This window comes from Triticum urartu, chromosome 1A (genome assembly GCF_056163025.1).
Source record: "Triticum urartu cultivar PI428250 chromosome 1A, HENAU_Tu73, whole genome shotgun sequence".
Taxonomy (NCBI): domain Eukaryota; kingdom Viridiplantae; phylum Streptophyta; class Magnoliopsida; order Poales; family Poaceae; genus Triticum; species Triticum urartu.
The window spans coordinates 588,492,380-588,504,618 of record NC_141873.1 but is presented as its reverse complement, the minus strand read 5'-3'; the positions used below and the strand labels follow the sequence as shown (position 1 = coordinate 588,504,618).

General features: G+C 48.1%; 1 long non-coding RNA gene across 1 annotated transcript; it reads right to left on the bottom strand.

Annotated features, from left to right (window-relative positions):
• Window positions 1–9,776: 9,776 nt before the first annotated feature.
• LOC147993177 (uncharacterized) lies at window positions 9,777–11,655 on the bottom strand. The gene is made up of 3 exons (XR_015615459.1): window positions 11,319–11,655; window positions 10,658–10,979; window positions 9,777–10,368 (listed from the first exon to the last, which is right to left on the bottom strand). It is a non-coding gene; the product is annotated as an uncharacterized LOC147993177 (long non-coding RNA).
• Window positions 11,656–12,239: the final 584 nt, after the last annotated feature.

Here is a 12,239-nt window from a genome sequence, read left to right as displayed (position 1 = left end):
TGTATGTCAGATGTTCGCAACATCCACAGACAACGTTCGAGGTTCAACACACTGAGCGGTGCATTAAGGACATAAGCCTTCTAAGAAGCAATGAGGACAATCCTCAGTCTACGGACCTAGTCCGCATAATTGCTACTATCAACTTTCAACTAATTTTTCTCTAGGAACATATCTAAACAGTAGAACTAAAGCGTGAGCTACGACATAATTTGCAAAATCCTTTTGACTATGTTCAGGATAATTAAGTTCATCTTATGAACTCCCACTTAGATAGACATCCCTCTAGTCATCTGAGTGATTACATGATCCGAGTGAACTAGGCTGTGTCCGATCATCACGTGACACGGACTAGTCAACGTCGGTGAACATCTTCATGTTGATCGTATCTTCTATACGACTCATGCTCGACCTTTCGGTCTTCTATGTTCCGAGGCCATGTCTATGCACATGCTAGGCTCGTCAAGTCAACCTAAGTGTATTGCGTGTGTAAATCTGTCTTACACCCGTTGTATGTGAACGTAAGGATCTATCACACCCGATCATCACGTGGTGCTTCGAAACGACGAACTGTAGCAACGGTGCACAGTTAGGGAGAACACTTCTTGAAATTTTAATGAGGGATCATCTTATTTACTACCGTCGTTCTAAGCAAATAAGATGTATAAACATGATAAACATCACATGCAATCAAATAATAGTGACATGATATGGCCAATATCATGTAGCTCCTTTGATCTCCATCTTGGGGCTCCATGATCATCTATTACAAGAACATGATCAATCTCATACATCACATATATCATTCATCACATCCTTTTGGCCATATCACATCACATAGCATACCCTGCAAAAACAAGTTAGACGTCCTCTAATTGTTGTTTGCATGTTTTACGTGGCTGCTATGGGTTTCTAGCAAGAACGTTTCTTACCTACGCAAAGACCACAACGTGATATGCCAATTGCTATTTACCCTTCATAAGGACCCTCTTCATCGAATCCGATCCGACTAAAGTAGGAGAGACAGACACCCGCTAGCCACCTTATGCAACTAGTGCATGTTTGTCGGTGGAACCGGTCTCACGTAAGAGTACGTGTAAGGTTGGTCCGGGCCGCTTCATCCCACAATGCTGCCGAATCAAGATAAGACTAGTAACGGCAAGCATATTGAACAAAATCAACGCCCACAACTACTTTGTGTTCTACTCGTGCATAGAATCTACGCATAGACCTAGCTCATGATGCCACTGTTGGGGAACGTAGCAGAAATTCAAAATTTTCCTACGTGTCACCAAGATCTATCTATGGAGAAACCAGCAACGAGGGGAAGGAGAGTGCATCTACATACCCTTGTAGATCGCTAAGCGGAAGCGTTCAAGTGAACGGGGTTGATGAAGTCGTACTCGTCGTGATTCAAATCACCGATGATCAAGTGCCGAACGCACGGCACCTCCGCGTTCAACACACGTACGGAACGGAGACGTCTCCCATGCCTTGATCCAGCAAGGAGGAGGGAGAGGTTGATGAAGATCCAGCAGCACGACGGCGTGGTGGTGGATGCAGGGCGTCACAGTAGCAGGGCTTTGCCTATACTACGAGAGAGAGACGTAACGGGGAGAGAGGGAGGCGCCAGGGGCTGGTGTGTGAAGTTCCTCCTCTCCCCCACTATATATAGGAGGGCCAAGGGGGGGTGGTGCGCCAGCCTAGGAGATCCAATCTCCTAGGTGCGGCTGCCCAAGGGAGGTTTCCCTCCCCCCAAGGCACCTAGAGGTGCCTTCCACTAGTGGGACTCCTCCCATATGGAAACCCTAGGCGCATGGGCCTATAGGGGCTGGTGCCCTTGGCCCATATAGGCCAAGGCGCACCCCTTACAGCCCATGTGGCCCCCTGGGACAGGTGGCCCCACCCGGTGGGCCCCCGGGACCCTTCCGGTGGTCCCGGTACAATACCGATAACCCCGAAACTTGTCCCGATGGCCGAAACAGCACTTCCTATATATAATTCTTTACCTCCGGACCATTCCGGAACTCCTCGTGACGTCCGGGATCTCATCCGGGACTCCGAACAATATTTGGGTTACTGCATACACATATATCTTCATAACCCTAGCGTCACCGAACCTTAAGTGTGTAGACCCTACGGGTTCGGGAGACATGCAGACATGACCGAGACGTTCTCCGGTCAATAACCAACAGCGGGATCTGGATACCCATGATGGCTCCCACATGTTCCACGATGATCTCATCGGATGAACCACGATGTCAAGGACTTAATCAATCCCGTATACAATTCCCTTTGTCCAGCGGTATTGTACTTGCCCGAGATTCGATCGTCGGTATCCAATACCTAGTTCAATCTCGTTACCGGCAAGTCTCTTTACTCGTTCCGTAACACATCATCCCGTGATCAACTCCTTGGTCACATTGCGCATATGATGATGTCCTACCGAGTGGGCCCAGAGATACCTCTCCGCTTACACGGAGTGACAAATCCCAGTCTCGATTCGTGCCAACCCAACAGACACTTTCGGAGATACCTGTAATGCACCTTTATAGTCACCCAGTTACGTTGTGACGTTTGATACACCCAAAGCACTCCTACGGTATCCGGGAGTTGCACAATCTCATGGTCTAAGGAAATGATACTTGACATTAGAAAAGCTTTAGCATACGAACTGTACGATCTTTGTGCTAGGCTTAGGATTGGGTCTTGTCCATCACATCATTCTCCTAATGATGTGATCCTATTATCAACGACATCCAATGTCCATGGTTAGGAAACCGTAACCATCTATTGATCAACGAGCTAGTCAACTAGAGGCTTACTAGGGACATATTATGGTCTATGTATTCACACGTGTATTACGATTTCCGGATAATACAGTTATAGCATGAATAAAGACAATTATCATGAACAAGGAAATATAATAATAACTAATTTATTATTGCCTCTAGGGCATATTTCCAACAGCTGCTTACATATTAGGTATTAAGATCTATAGAGATAGATCAAGACGCTTAATTGGACTTTCACAAAGCACATACCTTGACAAAGTTTTGAAAAAGTTCAACATGGATCAAGCAAAGAAAGGGTTCTTGCCTGTGTTACAAGGTATAAAATTGAGTAAGACTCAAAGCCCGACCACTGCAGAAGATAGAGAGAAAATGAAAGATGTTCCCTATGCTTCAGCCATAGGCTCTATCATGTATGCAATGTTGTGTACCAGACCTAATGTGTGCCTTGCTATAAGTTTAGCAGGGAGGTACCAAAGTAATCCAGGAGTGGATCACTGGACAGCGGTCAAGAACATCCTGAAGTACCTGAAAAGGACTAAGGGTATGTTTCTCGTATATGGAGGTGACAAAGAGCTCATCGTAAACGGTTACGTTGATGCAAGCTTTGACACTGATCCGGACTATTATAAATCGCAAACCGGATACGTGTTTACATTAAACGGTGGAGCTGTCAGTTGGTGCAGTTCTAAACAAAGCGTCGTAGCGGGATCTACATGTGAAGCAGAGTACATAGCTGCTTCGGAAGCAGCAAATGAAGGAGTCTGGATGAAGGAGTTCATATCCGATCTAGTTGTCATACCTAGTGCATCGGGTCCAATGAAAATCTTTTGTGACAATACTGGTGCAATTGCCTTGGCAAAGGAATCCAGATTTCACAAGAGAACCAAGCACATCAAGAGACGCTTCAATTCCATCCGGGATCTAGTCCAGGTGGGAGACATAGAGATTTGCAAGATACATACGGATCTGAATGTTGCAGACCCGTTGACTAAGCCTCTTCCACGAGCAAAACATGATCAGCACCAAGGCACCATGGGTGTTAGAATCATTACTGTGTAATCTAGATTATTGACTCTAGTGCAAGTGGGAGACTGAAGGAAATATGCCCTAGAGGCAATAATAAAGTTATTATTTATTTCCTTATTTCATGATAAATGTTTATTATTCATGCTAGAATTGTATTAACCGGAAACATAATACATGTGTGAATACATAGACAAACAGAGTGTCACTAGTATGCCTCTACTTGACTAGCTCGTTAATCAAAGATGGTTATGTTTCCTAACCTTGAACAAAGAGTTGTTATTTGATTAAAGGGATCACATCATTAGTTGAATGATCTGATTGACATGACCCATTCCATTAGCTTAGCACCCGATCGTTTAGTATGTTGCTATTGCTTTCTTCATGACTTATACATGTTCCTATGACTATGAGATTATGCAACTCCCGTTTGCCGGAGGAACACTTTGGGTGCTACCAAAGTCACAACGTAACTGGGTGATTATAAAGGAGCATTACAGGTGTCTCCAAAGGTAGATGTTGGGTTGGCGTATTTCGAGATTAGGATTTGTCACTCCGATTGTCGGAGAGGTATCTCTGGGCCCTCTCAGTAATGCACATCACATAAGCCTTGCAAGCATTACAACTAATATGTTAGTTGTGAGATGATGTATTACGGAACGAGTAAAGAGACTTGCCGGTAACGAGATTGAACTAGGTATTGGATACCGACGATCGAATCTCAGGCAAGTAACATACCGATGACAAAGGGAACAACGTATGTTGTTATGCGGTCTGACCGATAAAGATCTTCGTAGAATATGTAGGAGCCAATATGGGCATCCAGGTCCCGCTATTGGTTATTTACCGGAGACGTGTCTCGGTCATGTCTACATTGTTCTCGAACCGTAGGGTCCGCACGCTTAAAGTTACGATGACAGTTATTATGAGTTTGTGCATTTTGATGTACCGAAGTTTGTTCGGAGTCCCGGATGTGATCACGGGCATGACGAGAAGTCTCGAAATGGTCGAGACATAAAGATCGATATATTGGAAGCCTATATTTGGACATCGGAATCGTTCCGGGTGAAATCGGCATTTTTCCGGAGTACCGGGGGGTTACCGGAACCCCCCCCCCCCCCCCGGGGGTTTATTGGGCCTACATGGGCCTTGAGGGAGAAGAGGGAAGGAGGCAGGAGGTGGCCGCGCGCCCCTCCCCTTCCTAGTCCGAATAGGACAAGGGAAGGGGGGCGGCGCCCCCCCTTTTCCTTTCCTTCCTCTCTTCCTCCTCTTTCCCCCCTCTCTCTCCTTGTCCAACTAGAAGTCCTACTCCCGGTGGGAGTAGGACTCCCTCCTGGCGCACCCACCTTGGCCGGCCGCCCCTCCCCTTGGCTCCTTTATATATGGAGGCAGGGGGGCACCCTAGAAGACACAAGTTGATCCTCGTGATCGTTCCTTAGCCATGTGCGGTGCCCCCTGCCACCATATTCCACCTCGGTCATATCGTTGTAGTGCTTAGGCGGAGTCCTGCGTCGGTAGAACATCATCATCATCACCACGCCGTTGTGCTGATGGAACTCATCCCCGAAGCTTTGCTGGATCGGAGCCCGGGGAGCGTCATCGAGCTGTACGTGTGCTAAGAACTCGGAAGGTGCCGAAGTAACCGTGCTTGGATCGGTCGGATCGGGAAGAAGACGTACGACTACTTCCTCTACGTTGTGTCAACGCTTCCGTTGCGATCTACAAGGGTACGTAGATCATACTCTCCCCTCTCGTTGCTATGCATCACCATGATCTTGCGTGTGCGTAGGAATTTTTTTGAAATTACTACGTTCCCCAACAATTATTTAGTAACACTAATATTTCTTGAATAAGTTTGACCATAGTTTGACCACAGTTTGACCATAGTTTGACCAGATTTGACCAAAATTCAAAAAATTGAAATAATTATTTAGTAACACTAATATTCTTGAATAATTATGTAGTAACATTAATACTTCTTGAATAAGTAGTTTGACCAGATTTAACAAATTTTTTTAAAAAAACTGAAATTTGACCATATCTTTTTTTCCTTTTGGAATTTGAGGATTCTAAAAAATTGCAAACAGGCCGTAGGAGGTCTCCATCGGATGCGGATTTTCGTGCTGAATTTTTTGATATATTATATGTTTTTTTCCGACATCGTATGCAAAAGTTATAGCCGTTCTACATTTTCCCTACACTTTTTGCAAAACATGTCCAAATTTAAGTTTTCAAATTTTCCTAACTAGTAGATGTAGTAATATAACTACCTCTCGAAGGATTTTATTTTTTGAAGTTTTTATCATTTTCTTTTGATTTTTTCAGAACTGAAATGGCGACACAGGGGGGGTACAGTTTGAAAATTGCCCTATAGTGCCGGCTTGTGTCACAAACCGGTACTATAGGTCAGACCCCTTTAGTACCGGTTCGTGGAAGCCCTTTAGTACCGGTTTGTGCCACGAACCGGTACTAAAGGTGATCGTGGGGCCCCAGCCTGACGCCAGCCTGCCATCACCCCTTTAGTACCGGTTCGTGGCACGAACTGGTACTAAAGGTTCAACACGAACCGGCATTAATGCATAGTCGTTCGAACCGGCACTAATGGTACCATTAGTGCCGGCTCAAATTCAAACCGGCACTAATGTGCTTCACGTTTGACCATTTTTCTACTAGTGAATATCCACTATGTTCTGAGATTGATGTTGCTATGACTTTGCTATGCTTAATGCTTGTCACTAGGGCCCGAGTGCCATGATTTCAGATCTGAACCTATTATGTTTTCATCAATATATGAGAGTTCTTGATCCTATCTTGCAAGTCTATATTCACCTATTATGTGTTATGATCCGTTAACTCCGAAGTGACAATAATCGGGATACTTACCGGTGATGACCGTAGTTTGAGGCGTTCATGTATTCACTATGTGTTAATGCTTTGGTCCGGTACTCTATTAAAAGGAGGCACTAATATCCCTTAGTTTCCAATAGGACCCCGCTGCCACGGGAGGGTAGGACAAAATATGTCATGCAAGTTCTTTTCCATAAGCACGTTTGACTATATTCCGAATACATGCCTACATTACATTGATGAACTGGAGCTAGTTCTGTATCACCCTATGTTATGACTGTTACATGATCCATCGCATCCGGCATAATTCTCCATCACCGATCCAATGCCTACGAGCTTTCCATATATTGTTCTTCGCTTATTTACTTTTCTGTTGCTACTGTTACAATCACTATAAATAAAACCCAAAAATATTACTTTTGCTACCGTTACCATTACTATCATATTAGTTTGCTACTAAATACCTTGCTGCAGATATGAAGTTTCCAGGTGTGGTTGAATTGACAACTCAGCTGCTAATAGTTGAGAATATTCTTTGGCTCCCCTTGCGTCGAATCAATAAATTTGGGTTGAATACTCTACCCTCGAAAACTGTTGCGATCCCCTATACTTGTGGGTTATCACTTGTCATGATGTATGCCACGGGGTTAAAGCTAAACCTTAAAGGCGCTGGATTACTACAATCTTTGCACATCTGGCAGCGGAAGTGAGATGATATTTGCATGGACTTCATGGTCAGGTTACCCAAGTCAACCCAAGGCAAGTGAGTATATATGAATCATAGTGGGCACTCACACCCAAGTGTCCAACTTGGTTGGTGAGAAGGAGAGTACAACCACAGTCTTGCATGGCAGGATGCGCAGGCGCACGATGGCGCATGACCTGCTCTAGCTGTTGGAGTCGCGAGGGACTCGTTGTAGGAGTCGTTAGCCACCAGAAGGGCGACGTGCATGCACGGTCGAACACCCCCCCCCCCCCAGCCAAAACGTGGGATTCGTCGACGTTGAGGATGGACCTGAAGTCGTCGAAGACATGCGTCGGAAGCCCTTTGGTGAAGATGTCCGCAAACTGCGAGCTCGTGGGTACATGGAGGACACGAATCTCACCAAGAGCGACGCGCTCGTGTACGAAGTGTAGATTGATCTCGATATGCTTCGTTCATTGGTGTTGCACCGGGTTGCTCGACATGTAGACGGTGTTGACGTTGTCGCAATAGACCACCATAGCCCGCGAGGGAGGTTGGTGAAGCTCGCTGAGAAACTGGCATAGCCATACGGACTTGGCGACAGCATTGGCAACCGTGTGGTACTCGGCCTCAATGCAAGAGTGGGATACGATGTTCTGCCTCTTCAATGACCATGTCAGAAGATTGCCACCAAGGAATACGCAGTAACCGGAGGTGGACTTGCGCGTGTCGGGGAAGCCGACCCAGTCGGTGTCGGAGTAGGTTACAAGCTCGGTGGCGGTGTCGCGGTGGATCCGAAGCCCGACGTGCGTCGTGCCGCGCAGGTAGCGGAGAATCTGCTTGACGAACTAAAAGTGGCAGTCCCGCGGCACATGCATGAACAACCAACACTGCTGGATGGCGTAGGAGAGGTCGGGGCGCGTCAAGTTGAGGTACTACAGCGCGTTGTGTCCAAGCTATGGTAGAGCGACGAGTCGTGAAAGAGCCGGCCAGTGTCGATGGAGAGCTTGGCGAGCGTGTCAACATGCGTAGAGATCGTCTTGCAGTTCAACATGCCAGCCCGATCGAGGATCTCCAAGGCATACTACTCCTGCAAAAGGAACAGGCTGCGTGTGGTGGAGACGTTGATCCCGAGGAAATGATGAAGTGCGCCGAGGTCAGTCATTGAGAACTCGTGGTGGAGCGCCTGAATGATGGAGTGGAGCACATCGGTGGAGCTGGCAGTGAGGATGATGTCGTCCAGTTAAAACAGGAGATATGCGAGGTGGTCACCACGATGAAGAATGCACAACGATGAATCCGCCTGCAACACGACGAAGCCAAGTGTGCGCAGCTAGCTGGTGAAGCGCAAGAACCACGCATGTGGTGCCTGCTTGAGACCGTAGAGGGAACAGTTCAGCCGGCACACATGTGTAGGCGAGGCGGTGTCGATGAAGCCGGATGGCTGGGCGCTATAGACCATCTCGGCAAGGTGGCCATGGAGGAAGGGCATTCTTGGTGTCCCGCTAATGAATGGGCTAGTTCCTCCCGACAGCAAGACTGGGGACAACTCGGATGGTCGCCGGCTTGACGACGGGGCTAAATGTCTCGTCATAATCAATATCGGCCTATTCATGAACCCGCGGAGCATCCAACGCGCCTTGTACCGAGCGAGAGAGACACCGAGATGGAACTTGTGCGTGAAAATCCACTTCCCCGTGACAACATTTGCACCTACAGGACGCGACGGCAAACTCCAAGTGTTATTCTGCATCAGTGCGTTATATTCGTCGAGCATAGCGTTGTACCAGTTTTTGTCTTGAAGGGTAACGCGATAATAGGAAGGGATGGAGCTAAGCAGGGGGAGAGTGTGTGAAAACAACAGTGATAGCTTTGGGTTGGGCAAACCCGGATTTTGCCCGCGCATGCATGCGGTGTAGGTTTGTGGGTGGGGGCACAGAGATAGCGCGGGGGGGCTGGAGTAGCGGGCGGCCGTGCATGCAGAGTGCATGGCGTGGGAGGCGGAGGGGAGTCGACGGAGAGATGCAGTGCAGTGGACGTGCATGGGAGTTGGGTGGCAGGCCAGGTGGGATCACGGGAGGTGGTGTGTGCATGGGCGAAGCGAGTAGGATAGGCGCTGGGGGCGAGCGCGTCACGCGGTTGGGTGGCGCGGTGGGTTGGCCAAGGGGCGCCGATCTCGGGGTACAGGTGGGTGGGCGCGTCATCCGAGGAGGGGAGATCCTGAGGGAGATTTTGATGGAGGCCGGTACGAGGGTGCAACGCGCGGCTCGAGGAAGATTTTTTTTGAGATCTAGAGCAGGATTGACCTACTCAGAAAGGACAGTACATTCAGCAAGCATCAAAGGTCGAAGACTAGATGGAACATTAGCTATCACTTCTTGCTCTCCTGAATTCCTGGTCAGTGCTGCAAGTAGGGCTGGACACGAGCCGAGCCGAGCCGAGCTTGATCCGAGCCTGGCTTTGGCTCGCTCTGGAGCGGCTCGGCTCGGCTCGCTCAGCCAACGAGCCCACTTTAGGTGGCTCGGCTCGTTTTTGCAATGGCTCGGCTCAGACCGAGCCGGCTCGTGAGCCAGCTAGCGCCATAAAATCTGGGAGGTAGCAGAACCTATTTTTACATACCATTTTTGATCTTCTACAGCAATTAAACCCATAATTTGTAAAAGAAGCACTTTCTATTGCTAAAAATGCAACATCTAGCAGTCTATGGTTTAAAAAATGATCATAGTGATGAAAAATAAGCTTTCTTCTATGGAAAGTGTAGAAATTGAACAAATATGACTAAGAAAGAATTGGGCATCATTGCTTTTGAATTTTGGACAGCTCCTCCTTTGAACTTTATACGGCAAAAAATATTGAACGTTGACAGCCAAACAATGCAATTTTGCATAGCATAATACTTAGTGCTTTGACATCAAAATGAGAATCTTCCTCCTCAAACAGAGTATCTTACTCATCCTCTTCCTCCTCATTCTCTTCCTCCTCTTCATAATCCTTCTCTGCTTGCTTATCATGCTCCATTGCCTAGCACAGAAAAACAGCACACACATGAGCTTGGACACGCATATATTTGACTTTTTGATAGCAAGAAGAGCACATCCATGAGCTTGTACAAACATATATTTGACTCTTGGATACCAAAAACAGCATATACATGAGCCTGTTCAATCTTATATTTGACTTTTGGATACCAAAAACAACACATACATGAGCTTGGACACATACATGAGCTTGGACACACATATATTTGACCTTTGGATAGCAAAAACAGCAAACACATGAGCTTGGACACGCATATTTGGCACAACCATACCGGTGAAGATGCAGTCTCCCTCTCAGAGTCGTTTGCGAAGCCGTTGGCAGGGGCGATCGTGGCACGCCCGCTGGCGTCGGCGGGGTCAGCGAGACGTCAAGGCGGTGGAGCTTTTTTTTTACCCGTAATAACAACTCGGCGAGCGGGGCATTGCCGTAATCCTTGGCCCGCTTCCTTGGCAGCGACACAGCCCTTGCCCTTCCCCTTCTGCTTCCAGGGGCAGGCGGCTTAGTCTTCATAATGGAGACCAAATTCCTCTCTTTCTCCTTCTCCTCCTCCTCTCCTTCCCCTTTTCCTTGTCCATTCTTGCGACAGTGGGGCTCTTCACACATCAGCAAAGAACAAATGGTCAATCATCAACAAAAATTTACATAGATAATAATCAGTCTACACAATCCAGCACAAATAAATTCATCCATCCATCAATCAAATTGGTGCAGCATCCGTCCTAGCTAGCGGCACTCTCCAGCCAACGAACACAAGCATCCATCCATCAATCAAATTCAGCATCCATCCATCGCGTTTCCTAGCTAGCTGCGCTCTCCAGCCGATAGCCACAAGCATCCATCCATCCAAGATCCATCCATAAAATTTGTGCGTGTGTGTGCGCCAGTGCAGGGAGCTAGGGCTAGGGATGGGAAGGAGAGAGGAGATCGCTTACCTGCCTGTGTCGTTCAGCGAGAAACCAGGGGAGACCCGTCCGCCTGCGTCCGTTGTGGTTAGGGAAGGCGGCGTCGCCCGTCGCCCGTCGATGCCGCCGGGCAGAGGGGTGGCGGCGCCGGGCAGAGAAAGGGATAAGGGCGAGGAAACTGCTTGCGTGCGTGCTCTCTCTGCTGTGACCTAACGCGATGCGAGGCCGACGGGGGATTGGGCTGGGCCTCAACGAGTCACCGAGCTGGACCGGGCGGAACTCGGCTCGGCTCGGTCGGGAGTCGGGCCTATTTTTCATAGCTCGGCTCGTTTAATTATCCTATCTGGCCGAGCTGTAACGGGCCGAGCTGGAGCGAGCTTCGAGCCGAGCCTAAAAGCTCGCTCGGACGTCCAGCCCTAGCTGCAAGTCCATGGGCCAGGGTATTGCACTGTCTCTTAACGCACCTGACACTGCAGGTAGCGAATCCATTCATGGCATTTTTAATGTCCATGATTAGGCCGTAGTGAGGGGACCTTGTCTGTACTTGGGCCGTCAGTTCGTTTGCAATGTTTTGGTTATCTACTTCAAGGATTATCTAGCCATTAAATACTATCGCCACTGTCTGTAGGCCAACCAGGGCGGAGCGGGCGTCAGCTTCTCAATGCTCTGACAATGAGGAAGTCTTTTGCAGACAACCATGATGACGATGCCTTTGTGGTCTCGCCCGACCACTGCCGCCGCGCTTTCTCCCGTCTCAGCCAGGTATGCAGCATCAGTATTGATTTTGACAGTACCTTGAGCTGGCAGCCTCCACTGGTTGGCATTGTTTCCAGTGTCTCTGACGCAGGGTATCCTCCCTTTTTCCATGTTCTTGCCTCCATGTTCATCATTGGAGCCAGCAGCATTCCTTAGCTCCTCCTCGTATCTCTGCAGGAACTGCACTGAACTGTT